The sequence below is a fragment of the Rhinolophus sinicus genome, chromosome 1 (assembly GCF_057876585.1).
Source record: "Rhinolophus sinicus isolate RSI-liver-muscle chromosome 1, RSI-T2T, whole genome shotgun sequence".
In the NCBI taxonomy this organism is placed as follows: domain Eukaryota; kingdom Metazoa; phylum Chordata; class Mammalia; order Chiroptera; family Rhinolophidae; genus Rhinolophus; species Rhinolophus sinicus.
In genome coordinates, this window is record NC_142501.1 from 64,046,941 (window position 1) to 64,061,738 (window position 14,798).

Below are 14,798 nucleotides of genomic sequence, written 5' to 3' on the forward strand. Positions count from 1 at the left end.
TCATAACGATCACTTTTTCAGGTTCCTTGATTGTGATGCTTCAATGAGCTAAAACATGGAAAGCGTTTGGCCTGATGCTAGTCATTTAGTAGCGATCGTAGTGATGATGAGGGCTATCACCATTATTCTCATTCAGCCCAGAGCCTTTCTCTCTCCACAGCTTTTGGAGATCTTATCCTCAGCTCTCACTATCACTACTATCTGGCTGATTTCCAAACCTGTCACCTACCTGGGCGCTGCTCCTGGGCTCCCTTGTTTTATTTTCAATTTCTATGACACATCACCACCTAAGTATTCCCCCAGAATATCAAGCTCAACACATCCAAGTTAAACTATCTCCTAATTTCCCAGTTTCTCTTAATGTTACAGGCATTGTCGCCATTCCCTAATCTGGAAACTTTGGAGACCTCTTTGCTGCTCCTCTAACGTTGCCCAGATGCTGCGACAAAACCTTCGAGCCCAGTGCCTGTGTAATATATCTGCGCAGCCAATATTCATCTTAGCTTCCCCTCCTTTACCTTTAATATACATTTCTAAGCCCTGTAAAAGCTTTTTGAAATGCCACTTCTATTTACCTTCCTCTTTATGACTCCCTCCTCCCAATGTATTACTTTTCACCTGGTATTGAGTTATCCTCCTAGTTTTCCTCCTTGTTTTCCGATTCCTTCCTTCTTCCGCTATCCTTACAGGGTAATCTTCCTCAAACATTGTGGCAACCACGCATTTGCTATATACCATTTAACAGGCTCTTTGCTTTGGACAAACGTCTAAATCCCTCAGCCCGCCACTCCACTCCAGGCTTTCTACTGACAGCGGTCTAACTGCCCCTTTAAGGACACTATGCATCAGTCAGCTTGGCACACTGGTTAACCGCTCCCTGAAAACCCCAAACATTTCTCTAAACTCTTCGGTTTTATAGTGCTACAGACTAACTGGAACTTTCAGCAAACATCGTCAGTCAGGAGGGTCTATGGAAGGAGCAAGATCGTATTATGGAATTTCTCACATTCTGCATAATCATGAGAATTCTACACATGAGAACCCTATAGGAAGAGCTCTATGTTTATAACAGCTCTATGGTTCTAAAGTCCCCTTTCCTTTTCTTCCTTTTCGCTTCTATAAATACCCCTCCATCTTGGCACACAGGCCAGACTGTGCATATAGCTTGCCATGTCTGCACGCACTGGGTTGCAACCTTTTCTTTTTCCCCTGAATAAATCCTTTTGGATGACAAACCACCTACTTTAGTTGATTTTTCAATCAATAATCTTTAATACTGCTTCTGCCTAGAAAGCCTTCTTGAACTATCTCTGCCTGTCAAAATAGTACCTCTCCTTCCAGGACCTTGTCAAAAAACCTTGGTTCACACACCGGATATGACTTGTCCTTTCTTTCAGCCATTGTATAGCATTTTATGTGCCTCTAGGAGTGTTAAAAATATTTTTACTTTAAGTTAAAGATTTTCAGGATTTATTATCTTGACCTTTTACCAGATTGCAAGATGTTTAAAGGGCTTTACCCTATTCATCTTTTAGTTTTCTATAGGCATTAGTACAGTATATTTCACAGTTAGTCCTCAATAAATATTTGTTGACTTTAATAAAGATTGTATCATTTAAGACAAAGAAAAAAATTATACTGAAAACATGACTAAGGTAACTTGACTATCTAAAATACAGATTTGTTCAGGTTCAAAAGGCCATGTTCTCTATATGAATCCTTGTTTGTAGAATGAATTAGCTAAATATGTCTCTGAATAACACAAGAGAAGGCAAGCATCATTTTTATGGTAGTAGACCTGAAGGAAACATATGCTTTCCAAGAAAACCAGACCATAGAAACAGCTGTGGCTTATGACTAGAGGGCTTTCTGAATATTTGATGAAGTGTCAGAGGTTGCCCTTTGCACACAGCTTATTTAGAAATGTTAGAAGTACTTGGCTCTCCATGTTGCTTTTGTTAATAAGAGATAATAATAATAGTTTTCAACCATTACACTATACGGCCCGAGTAGATGTAAGAAAATAATGGAATGTAAGTCTGGGAATGCAGACTGCAGCTTAATTCTAGAGTATCTTGAATGCTGGTGTTGGGATTTTATTTAGTAAGCAGTCCGCTGAAACTTGCTTTTGTTGTTTGTTTTTGATCCTGTGAGCACGATTATGAAGACATGCTTCAGAAAATTAACTACAGAACAGAAAGTAGGTTGGATTGGAAGGCGAACTTAGAGGTAAGGGCTTAACTTGGCTGGTCTGCTTATAATAGAGTAAATAAAAAGGTCAAATGAACTAAAGTGGCAGAAGTAATGGTGAGAAAGGAAATGATGCTGATGCAAAAACTCTTACAAAGGACTTAGCAATTGACCTGCAAATGATTATGACAGATAGGGTTAGGAGAAATTCAACATAGTTCCTATGTTTTTGACTCAGAGAGAGGAGAGAGACAGTAATACTATTGAGAGGGGGTGGATGGGGGGAGGAGAGAGTGGGAGGGGGAGAGAGAGAGAGAGAGAGAGAGAGAGAGAGAGAGAGAGAGAGAGAGAGAGAGAGAGACCAAAGACACTAACAGTCACTAATTTCTGGTCAATTCAAGTCAATTAGATACCTCTTTTTGCATAGCAAATGGAAAAATTTTAAAGGATTTGATGTAGATGATGTTGGATCTGTCGGCAGTTTCTGGGTGTGGGCCAGATGGTGTCTCGTGAAGGCGAAGAGTGGACACACGAACCAGGGAGAAGCAAAAAAGTTACGAAGGAAGATAGTTTATTGAAAGCAAAGGGTCAGAGCTCCCGAACGGAGGGGTCCCGAATGGGGGTGCCCAGTGACTGAGGCAAAAGTTCTTACTTTTATACCTTCCCTTGCTTGCTTGGGGAAGGGAGCTGGCGCCTTCTAATGGAATTCATCTATCAGGTTTGTCCTGTTTGCCCATCCTGAAGGGATTACCGAAGTAACCCATTCCTATCTATCCGATCTGCTCCTTTGTCTGGCCAAAAGGGATTTGAGATAATTTATTAACCTGAAGGCATATTCTCATATCTTTGTCCTGGAGTGAAGGAGACATTCCAGAGCCTCGGAGTTTCAGGATATGGCTGTCTTTTTGTTTATTCCACCAGGGACCTCCCTGTCTACCTAGCGACATACTAACTAACCTCAGTCTCAGATGTATCATCTCCAGTGTTGTTTCCTTTCTTTCTTTTTTTCTGGACATCTTTTATTCAAATAGTGGTCTGATCACACATAGTCCAAGAACATGCAAATAATAAACCAAAAAGAAACAGATGCGAAAGATTGGTCTTCAAATATTATAGCCATTGATGTCACACTTGCTTGTGATCTTGCTGACATAAAACCGCATCCACACCTCAGTGGCCACTAAACCATTCAGCAGAGCTTCCTTAACTATGAGCTGTTTGAAGCTACCAGTTTGAGCACTATTGACTATTTTTTTCAAGCTCTGAAAAGCTGTAGGGATCTCATGGATCGGAGGAAACAGCTCACCTTGGCATAGTGCTAAAATGTGGCCAATGCGGGCTTCAAGTTGCAGCAGTGTTTACCAGCGTCGGGGCCTTCACCACGAGCTTAAGAACAAGTTAGGCCATGGTTCTAGGTTGGAAAGTCCATGGCCTTGAATGGCCAGCCGAGTCCCCAATGTTTTCAGTGTAGGAAAAAAAAAGATATGATTACATGTTCCTTGCAGGGGGGTATAAATTGGGGATTTGTTTTATGATCAGACGTACATACAGTATATAGTTTGACTTTTTACAGTTTAATTTTATTGATATACATAATTTACATATAATAACATACACGTTTTTTAAGTGTATTGTTAGTTGAGTTTTGACAAAAGTGTACCCATGTAACTACTATTCCATTCAAAGTAAAGACAAATGTTCACTCATGTCTCTTTGCTGTCATTCTCTCCCCACCTCCCATCAAAGGCAAACGTCATTCTGCTGTCTGTCACTGTGGATTAATTTTTCCTGTTTTAAAATGTCAAATAAATGGAAGCGTATACTGTGGACTCTTTCATGTCTAGCTTTTTAACTAAAAAAAACGGTTTTGAAATGTCTCCATATTGATATGTATTAGTAGTTCATTCCTTATTATTACTGAGTAGTTCCAATGCAGTTTCACTTTTAGTAGTCACACAAAATTTTTTAAATATATTCACCTGTTGATTGATTGTTTCTAGTTTTTGTCCATTAAGAATAAAGTTATTAACATTCATATTCAAATCTTTGTGTGGATATGTTTCATTTCCCCTGAGCAAATACCAAGTCGAATTGCTAAATTATATGTGTTAACCTAAAAATAAAACGGCCTTTCAAAGTGAGAGGCAAACAAGCATTTATTTGAGATCAATAGGAATAGCTATTTGGGAATCATTCATTCAGGCAGAAGCTCAGATAATGTTCAAATTAGGAGACAAAGGCAATGGGTGTTTAATGAGAAAGGGAAGGGGAACAATTACATCAGTACCCGGAATGCATTTCTATTGGGACAGATAACATAGCATAGTAATATTAATTCTAAATAATGTTCTTAATTTCCAGTCCAGTAGTCATAATAACTGCTTTCTTATTATGGTTGCAAACAGTTTTTTTGGGAAACAATGTTGCTTAGGCCCAGTCCAAAGGTTATTTTTCCTTGTTTTTTAGCATCCGAAGGTTTGAGGCATGCAAGGCAGATCTTCCGCATGGCAGCTCCGCCTCTATTTTAAAATGGCTGTTTATATTATTGTTTATATATGGGAAGTGTATATTGTGTTTTATGCATGGTGTGTGTATTGTAAGAAACTGACAAATTGTAAACAAGATGGGCGCACCATTTTACATTCCCACCAGCAATGTATGAAAGTACTGGCTGCTCCACGTCCTGGGCAACACTTGGTACGCTCACCCTTTTGAATTGTAGCCATGCTAGCAGGTGTGTTGTTGTAGTTCACTGGGTTTTAGTTTGCACTTCTCTAATAACTTGTGATGTTGAGCATGCTGTCGTGTGTTTATTGGCCGTTTGTATATCTTCTTTTGAGAGGTGTCTGTTTAAACACTTTGTACATTTTTTGTTTGTGTTGTTTGCCTTATTGAATTATGACCATTGGAGATACAAGTTCTTTATCAGATACATGTATTGTGAATATTTTCTCCCAGTCTGTGGTTTACCTTTTCATTTTATTAAATTGAAAGTCAACTATAATTATATTTTATATATATATATAGTCACAGGATGTGGAGTACAGCACAGGGAATAGAGTCAACGGTATTGTGACAGCTATATATGATGTCAGAGGGGTAGCAGATTGGGAGAGGGAGTTATCACTCTGTGAGGGGTATAAATGTATAATCATCATGCTGTTTTGTAAAACTGAAGCTAATATAAAATAATTAAAATTTTAAAAAAATTAGAAGTTTTTAGTTTTAATGACATTCAATTTATCACTTTTTTAAAAAAAAATGACCAGAATTTTAGGAACTTCAGTTTAAAATGCAAGCCTCAGCTTCAATTTGCTACCTGGCTGTTATTCACCTGGGATGCTTGAAAATTGCAGAATCGGACTAGAATCTATGCAAATCTTATAGAAGTCATGAATGTGACAGTTACCTTTGTTTATATTAATAGCTATCACTTTGTGGGTGTATTCTATGCAATAAACAGAGTGGAAATACTTTGTATATAATATTTCATTTAATTTTACAGAAAGCTCTACTGAAGAGGAAACTTGGATTAAGAATAATAAAATTAGTAGGCTATAAGTTTGAATATCATCAGTGGCAAAACTAGAGAATCTGCCTGACTCCAAAGCTCTTTGAATCTTAAAAAACTATGCAGTATCCTAAGAAATCTTTGTATATGTCAAAGTCATGAAGATTTTTCTGTTTTCTTCTAGAAGCATTTTATTTTAGGTTTTATGTTTGTAAATTGTAATCCATTCAAGTTCATTTATGTATATGGTATGAGGAAGAATTGAAATTTATACTCCCCTCCTCCCAGATATCTAGTTGTTCTGTCATCATTTATTAAAAAAGGCTATCCTTTTCCCCCATTGAATTACCTGGACGCCTTTGTGGAGAATCAATTGAGCATATATGTGTGGGTGTATTTCTGGAACCACTGTTTTATTCCATTGATCTATAGCTTTATTCTTATACTGATATCACACTGTATTGATTATTGTAATTTTAGAATATGTCTTTGTGATATTGCGATTCATATTAAGAAATAGATTATTTGGTCTTCATCCCCATTTCTGGCACAGAGCTCCTAAAACCCTCGGAATTTCTTAAGTGTAGAGAACGATAAAGGTGTCTTTTGCTATGTTAATGATGTGACATTGGAATGCCCTTAGGTGGCCTAAGGATGGGGGCTGGTCACCAGAGGAACAAAGCATGTGATTAGACAGTTGGAATTTTCAGTCCCTCCTGAAGGGAAGAAGGCCTGGGGGTTGAATCAATCAACAATGATTTAATCAATCATGCCCGTGCAACAAAGCCTCCATAAAAGCCCCAAAGGATGGAATTTGGAGACCTTCCAGGTTGCTGAACATCCGGAGGTGCTGGGAGAGTTGGCTGCCTGGAGAAGGCATAGAAGCTCTGCACACCTTCTCATGTACCTTGCCCAGTGCATCCCTTCTATCTGGCTGCCCCCAAGTTCTATCCTTTTATAATACACCAGTGATCTAGGAAGTAAAGGTTTTTCTGAGTTCTGTGAACCACTCCAGAAAATGAATCAAACCGCATGGAGAACCTCTGATCTATAGCCAGTTAGTCAGTAGTACGGGGGTGGGAGCGTGTCAGTCTTGTGTCACTGAGTCTTTTAGGTGTGGAATCTGTTGCTGTCTATACAGGCAGATAATGTCAGAATCGAGGAGAGTTTTCAGAGACCCTGCTGGTGCCAGAGAATTGCTTGGTGTTGTGTGGGAGGCCTCCCCCTCCCATGCTGCCCCCACCCCCACCCCTGCCACACACACTTGGAATTGTGTCCGGGAACCCAAGAGTCTTAAGTTCAGGTAGTGTAAGATATCTAACTTTGTGGAGTTTTTTTCAGCATTCGTTTGACTATACTGGGTTTTTTGCCTTTCCATATAAATTTTAAAATCAGATTATTAATGTCTTTTTTTAAAACCTGCTGAGATTTTGATTGAGCTGTCATTGAATTTAAAGGTCAGTTGGAGTAGGATGTACATTTTTATATCGTCTTCCAATCTGTGAACATGATATAACTCTATTTAGTTAGGTCTTCTTTCAATTCAGTAATATTTTATAATTTTCAGTGTACAGATCTTACACATGTTTTATAAAATCCATCCCTGAGTATTTCATGTTTTCTAATGCTACTTATAAATGGTATTTTAAAAGTTTTAGGTTTCACTTGTTTATTGCTCATATGGAGAAATGCAGCTGAACCTTTTTATGTTGACCTTGTATCATGGACCTTGCTATACCCATACTTAATTCTTCCAGTATTTTCTGTTTGTTTGTTTGTCGGTCTGTGATAATTTTCCTTGTATGAAATCATGTCATCTATGAATAAGAATAGTTTCACTCCTTCCTTTCTGACTGTATGCCTTTCACTTATTTTTTCATGCTGTAATATACTGGCTAGGACTTCCAGTGCCACGTAGACCTGATGTGTTGGATATGGCACTTGGCGTTCATTGCCACTTCCTTGTAGTGTGGCTCTCTATACTGAAATAGATGGGAAACTAGATAATAAATTTCCCAGACTTCCTTGCAGCAGAGCTCTATATTTGATTAAATTCCAATTAGATGCACCTACACATATTTGAAAAGGCAGAGCTAAAGTGGAGGCTTTCTTACCGCTGCTTTTGGCTGTTTATGGATGACACACAATCGTGGAACTCTGAGGTCTTCTTTGTCCAGTCTCCAGTTTCCCTGTTGTCAAGAGGCAGTTGCAGCGGCAGTCACATCAGCTTCCAGACCTCTGATGGCAGAGGAGGTAACTTCCCTGGGAGGTCAGTTTTTCATGGTGTTTGGGGAGTCATTCCTGGACCTCAAGTTATAACCCAAACTTCCAGTGATTTTTGTAATGATCTAAATCTCCATATTAAATCCCTTTCTGCTTAAAAGACTTCAGGTGGTATCTCCAGCATTGAACCCTGCTGCCTGATACAGTCAGACATTCAAAGGTGTAATCTTCAGAAGTAGAGACTAACAGGCAGTTCGGCAACAAGAAATTAAGTCCATGGGGAGACAGGTGTGCCAGATGAAGTGTTCACTACAAGAAAACAATGCACTACCCTGGTTACCAGGGGACTGGAATAGCAGCATCAGGACGCCTGTGCTGTGATGCAGCCTGTGTGTTGAGCTGGTCACCCTCCATCCAGGGGCTCATGTGGCTCCTCTTCTTGTTTCCTAAGCCTGGGAATAAATGTGGTCCCAAAGTGCAGGGCAAGATTACACCTTTAGCTCAAGGCAAAGCTACTTCAGCAATCACAATTCGAGATGCAGGGACAGGAAAATAAGCAGGGCAGTTTAAAACTTAAAAGAATAATTTCAAGATGCATAAAAGGCGAAGCTACTTCATAAAGCATTTAATAGTTATATGGTACTCATTACCCAAGATGTGAAATAGATATATGGCTCGAAATGTGTTGTCTTCATGTACTATTAAGAACAAGTTGTTGAACCCATTTGTCATCCAATTTAGAAATCCCGTCAATGTTACTGACTAATGTTTATCTAACTCTTGCTTAAACAGTTAGAGTGACAAGTTCATTATTTCACAAGCTTGGCTATTCCATTTCTCTAATCATCAGAACATTATTTTTTATGCTGAAGACCAAGTCATCTCTGTAAATTTTTTCTGTCTGAGGGTAAGCATATGGTCTCTTGCTACTTATTTCTATTTCAAAGTATCTCTGGTATCCATTCCCACTCACAAAAGGCCTCAAATTCCTTTTAGGAATTGCATCTTTTCCATGGTGTATGGTTTTCAGAGGAGATGAACTGTGTGCCTGCCTCCCACTCTGGAAACAAAGGGCGTTTCCTTCCTTTCCTTGCCCTCATAAAACCAGGCATAGGTACATGCCCTAGGTTTGGCCACTTTTTTAATCTTGAGAGAATGTGGCATGAATTGGACTGGTTAGAGCTTATTCAACCCAGAGGTCGTGTGCCAGCTACACATTCCAGTTAGGAGGTAGTGGCTATACCTTCTGCTTCCAAATTAACTTGTGTTACCTTGGTTACTGTTCATTTCAGAACTTGGTCCAGTAATCTCACTTCGAAGTGCCCCCAGTAGCCTTCCAACAGTTTAATTATCTTAGAGTTTGTTTCTGTTGCTTGCAATTCAAATCTAACCAAGACAGTATATATAAATTGGTAGGTAGGTTTTCTTCCCCCCTCCCCTCCCCGAAGAATCTAGTCTCTGCTTACCTTAGGGACAATTTGATTGCAATGGACAGAACCTACTCTAGTTGACTCAAAAAATGAGAGTTGTATTGAAAGAACGCTCAAGGCACTAAGGACAGGAATTAGAGCTGGGTCAGAGGGGAATGGAGCTGGGAAATGGGAAGTCAGGGCTGAGGTTATTCTTTTGATTGCTCAGGGGCCAAGTGTTCTGCTTCATATTTGTGTCTCTCTTGTGTCTTCACCGCTATTTTCTACATATAGTATATTCGGGTCTCTACTCTTGCTGGTTCCTGTTTAACCATCTCATAGTAACTGTTCATGACCCTTTAGCTTAATCTACAATCAAGTGACTACAACTCTATGTCTCTTAGTTCCGATTATCAAAAGAGAAAAATTTCCTCTCTGACCAGCCTGTAGATTGGCTGGCCTTGGGTTATATATTCATCCTTGGTCAAATTAGCTAAGGAAGACATAAGGGCAGGTTAATTGTATATCCCTCCATAGGCAGCGGGTGTGGCAGAACAAGGCAGGAGGTGAGGTTGGGAGGACCTAGCAAATTGACTGATGGTCCCCCAGGCTCTTGATGGGTAAATGGTCCCCACAAGGCCAGACACTGGGAAAAAGTGTAGCCTGGGAATTGGAAGTTATCCTCTTCTAGGAATCATCCAAGAGTTCCTACCGAATATGAGTATTTCTTACCAAAGGATCCCTGCTTATTTGCAAGCAGTCATCCTGATCTAGTCACCATTGTTGCCCCTGAGAGGCTGATAGAAATCTGTCGTCTCTCCTCAGGGGCTCTCTGTCACGTTCCGTGATTTCTCTAACTGGTGTCTGTGGACCACCTGCATTAGGATCTCCTTGGGATACTTGTGTAAAGTGGAGATAGATTCCTGGGATTCACTAGAGATCTATTTAATCAGCATTTTTTCAGGGGTAAGAGTGGAAGGAGCTGGCCATTTGCATTTCTAATAAATTCTTTAGGTTGTTTTCAAATGCATTAACATTGAGAACCACTGAGCCAGACTGTAAATTACTTGAAGACAGGGGACAGTGTTTGTCTTATTCAGGATTGTATCCCTGACACATTGCCTGGCACACAGAAGACAATAAATAAATGTATTAAAGAATCAAACTATCTCTTACATCAACAACATAATTCAGTTTATATACAAATGTGTAACAACAGTGATGAGGCTTAACTTATAATTACTAATTGAATTATAAACTCATGATTATATTACAACCAAATGATTTCTATCAATTACTAAAAATACTCATAGGTGTCCGACAATCAGCCCATGGCTGTGATACTTTTAATAGCTACAGTTCTTTGCTTTTATGTTAGTCATACTTTCACCCCACATTCCAGTTCTTCCCCAAATGGCATAGATACGATTTTTATGTCCTCTGAGTTCAATTTCAATTACTCTCCCATCGGACTATTTTAGTGTGGAAATATTTGTCCATATTTAGCTTTGCTTTCCATTTCCTATTAGTTTCTTCTATTATGTTCCATAGTCGTAGAGTAAAAAAAATGATTATAGGGTGGTGATGGTCATGTAAATTACTTGAAAGCAGTAATTCTAAGCGACTCTTCAAGCCAGTGGGTCATAGTCTTTCTTTATACTCCTTTTATATTTTTTCAATATTGTGTTGTTTTTACACTATTGTGGAAAAAATACAATAGCAGTTTGGTGGTTTGCAATTTATATGGCTTTTTTCATGAACTTTTTGAAATTCTATAATATTTTTGAAAGTTAGGGACTTTTTCTGCCTCTGTGACACTGAGTCAAAATGGTCTGACACTGGAGAGAAAGAGGCATGTTCCAGTTTTTCCCACCCCCTTACCCACTTCCCCTCTCTGCCATTGAAAACTCTACCAACTGGCAAATTCTTTCCTTCTGCTCCCATTCCCCCTTCTGACACCATCCATGGGATCTGGTGCTATCCTCTGAAGACTCAGAAATTTAAATTAAGTTTAATGTATTTTTTTTTTTTTAAATCTTCTCTTCATTTACACGCAACATATCCCAAATTAAAAACATATCCAAAATCCAATCACTTTGTTTTTCCTCCACTGCTACATGCTGGTCCAAATAATATCTGCTCTTGCCTAAATTAATGCACTAACCTCCTGATTTGTCTCCTTGCTTCCTCCCTTGCCACACCCTAGTCTCAACTTACCTCCCAGAATGATGCTTTGAAAACAGGTGAGATACCGTCACTCCTCTACCAAAAATTCTCCACACGGTTCCCCAACCCTACTACTGTGACATATAGTGGATACTCAATAAATTTTTGTTGAGTGAATGAATACATTTAAAGAACCTTTAATTCTCCTTGTTTTCAAAGTAATACCCCAGTTCTTCAAAAGTTCCGCTGAGGAAATAGCTTCCAGACTTCCATTCTGGTCATCCTTCTCTATGAAGCTCAGTTCTTTGCATCCGTCTTAAAATGTGGCACCAAGATGTGATCCAACTTTTGTATAACCAGTGAAGTTTACTCCGTACATCCTCATTCACTGCAGCCCAGGATTGCATTAGCTTTTTTTGGGCAGTCATATCATAACATTGGATCACATTCTGTTTGCAGTGAACTAAAATTCCCACGTCTTCACCCGGAAACTGATGTTAATTCAAATCTATTCATCTTTGCACTTGTGCAGTTGGTGTTTTGAAACTATCTAAGGACTGACCAAAAATTATCTTGTTTCATAGAATTTGATTCTTTTTGTTCAGAGAAATTTGCATCAATGCCTGTAATTGCTCAGTTTTGTTACTATGGCAACGCTGTTAGTTGTTACTATTTTTTCAGGCATTCCATTTCCCATCATCAGCTTGTCCCCCCTGTCTCCCAACTGGTGTGCAACACAAAAGTGGGCTTTTTTTCCTGCTGAGATTATTTTGTTAAATAATTTATATATTTCTCTTATATGACTAATTGTAGAAAGACACATTAAATAGGATTCAGAAGACCTGGGTCCTGTCCCATTTACTAGCTCTGTGATCTTGGAGAAGAAAACGAAACTCTATGCCTCAATTTTATCACCTGTGTAAAATGAGAATGATGATAACTTACATCTGCTATTTAACGGGATTATTTTAAAGTTCAGCAAAATCATTAAATCATTAAATCAAAGGAGCATTGATATAAAACAAGAAAAATGGCCAGAGACCCTACATTGTGTTACAATCAGATGAGTTTCTCTAATCCTGCTACTTTTTTCCTTTAACATATAGCTCCATAGTTAGAGAACGGATCTGGCAGTGTGACACCTGGGTTCTAACCCCAATTTCCTCAATAACTAGTTGAGACAGATCATATAACCCGACAGGCTTCATTTTCTTAACCTAAAAAACAATAGGATTTGCCTACATACTTTCTAAGATCACTCTCAGCTTTTTGAATTTTTAAAAATCTGTCATGCTGGCCCACACTCAAGAGTAACACAAATCTTATTTGCACATTTGTCTTCATTAGGATACATGTCTGGTGGCTTTTATAATGATTGAGATACTCATACTGCATTTCAAATAAGAGCAGAAATGCAACGCCTGCAAGTGCGAAAGCCTTTTAAACAAGTCCTAAAACACCAAACAGAAACCAGCCTGGTTTAGTTCAAGTTACTAAAGAACCACTTGCTCTAAACTAGAAAAAATTTTCTACTTACTGAATATGAGTTTTGTAACTCAGACCTCCACCCAAACCTGTGGCTACTTAAGACTGACAATAATGCATTTCACTTAAATAGAAATGGTTCATTTTTTAATATGAGGCTTAAAAGATGCAGATATTAGCAATCAGTTATTTCTTTCCATTAGAAAAAAATGCACCCCATGGACTTTTACACAAAAGTATTAAATATTAAGATTCTAAGAAGAGAACTTAAGCTGATATGCACAATCGAAAAGAATGACAGATTGGGATATTAATTCAAATTCTTTTTATGAAGCTCATTTTTATTGAAAACAGGATTAAACATTTAAGACGATTAAGATAAAATTAATTTATATTAGTCATAATCCCACAAGTGTAATGCAACTTTTTTAAAATTTTTTTATTATTTCTTAATTTAGGCATATACGACTATTTGAGTTCCTTAACTTTCGGGGAATAATCAGCTATAGGTCTTCTTCATACGAAGAGTTCTTATCCATAGGGAGAGTATATGATTGAGGGGAATCTTCAGAAATTTGGCTTAGCAGCCTCTAAGACATCACTCTCTCTGGGTTTTCCTCAATCTCACTGCCAGCTTGTTTTCTGTCGCCTTTGCAGGTTCCTTGTCATCGTCTCTCTATCCCTGAATGTTGGAGTGCTTCAGGGCTCATTTCTCATGTCTTTTCTCCTTTCTAGCCTGCTAATTTCCATGCTTTAAATTTTATCTATCTCCTGCTGATACTGACACTTAGAAATTTAGCCCAGAGCTTCCCCTTTGAACTCCAGACTCACTTACACATCTGCTTACCAGTCTTTACTTGGAAGTCCCAAACATAACAGATCCAAATGAATCTCTTGACTCCTTCCAAAATTGAGTGTATCCCCAGGCTGCTACAGCTCAGTAAACAGCAACTCCTTCCTCTGGATACCCGGCCCCAAAACTTTGGAGTCATTTTTACTCCCTCTTCTCATATCCAACATCCCATTTGTAAGCAAATCCTGCTTAGCTCAACCTTTAAAATATATTCTGATTCCAAGTGCTTCTCACTTCCTCCCACTACCACTCTGTTCCAAACCATAATCTTTTTCACCTGATTGTTGCAATAGCCTCCTACTTGTCTATTTCTCCCCTCTTCCCCTCCTGAAGACTACTGTCAACACAACGGGTCTTAAAAGCAAATTAGATCACGTTGCTCTGCTCCTGAAAACCCTCCAGTGGCTTCCCATCTCATGCTGGTGAAATCCAACGTCCTCCAAGACCTGCACTCCGCCACTGCTCAGACCGCGTCTCACCTGGCTTACACCCCGAACCCCGCTCCCGACACCAGCTACACTGCCCTCCCTTCTGTCCCAAGCATGATCCCACCTGGCACATTCCCACTCCTGGTTTTTGCCCTTGCCATTCCCTTCTCCCTTAGATATCCACCTGGTTACTTCCTCCCTTCCTTCAGATGCCTTCTCAAATGTCACTTGATCAGAAAGGTCTTCCTAACCATCCGTATAAAACAATATCATCTACCTGTCACCTTTACTCTCTATCCCATTTACCTTGATTCGTTTTTCTTCTTAGCTCCTATCACTAACTGACATATGAATATTACACTACTTGTTTAATGTCTATCTTCTTAAGCTCAAATGTAAGGTCTATGATGTCTGTTTTGTTCATCATAGTATCCCCATCACCTAGAACAATGTTTGGCCCACAGTAAGCACTCAATAAATACAGATGAACAAACCAACGAACAAACCAGGTAGTCTTTTTATTATTCTTGTTA

At 38.9% G+C, this 14,798-nt stretch overlaps 1 pseudogene; it reads right to left on the reverse strand.

The window, feature by feature from the left end:
* Positions 1 to 3,293: 3,293 nt before the first annotated feature.
* On the reverse strand, positions 3,294 to 3,597 carry LOC109447762 (ATP synthase F(0) complex subunit g, mitochondrial pseudogene; annotated as a pseudogene).
* Positions 3,598 to 14,798: the final 11,201 nt, after the last annotated feature.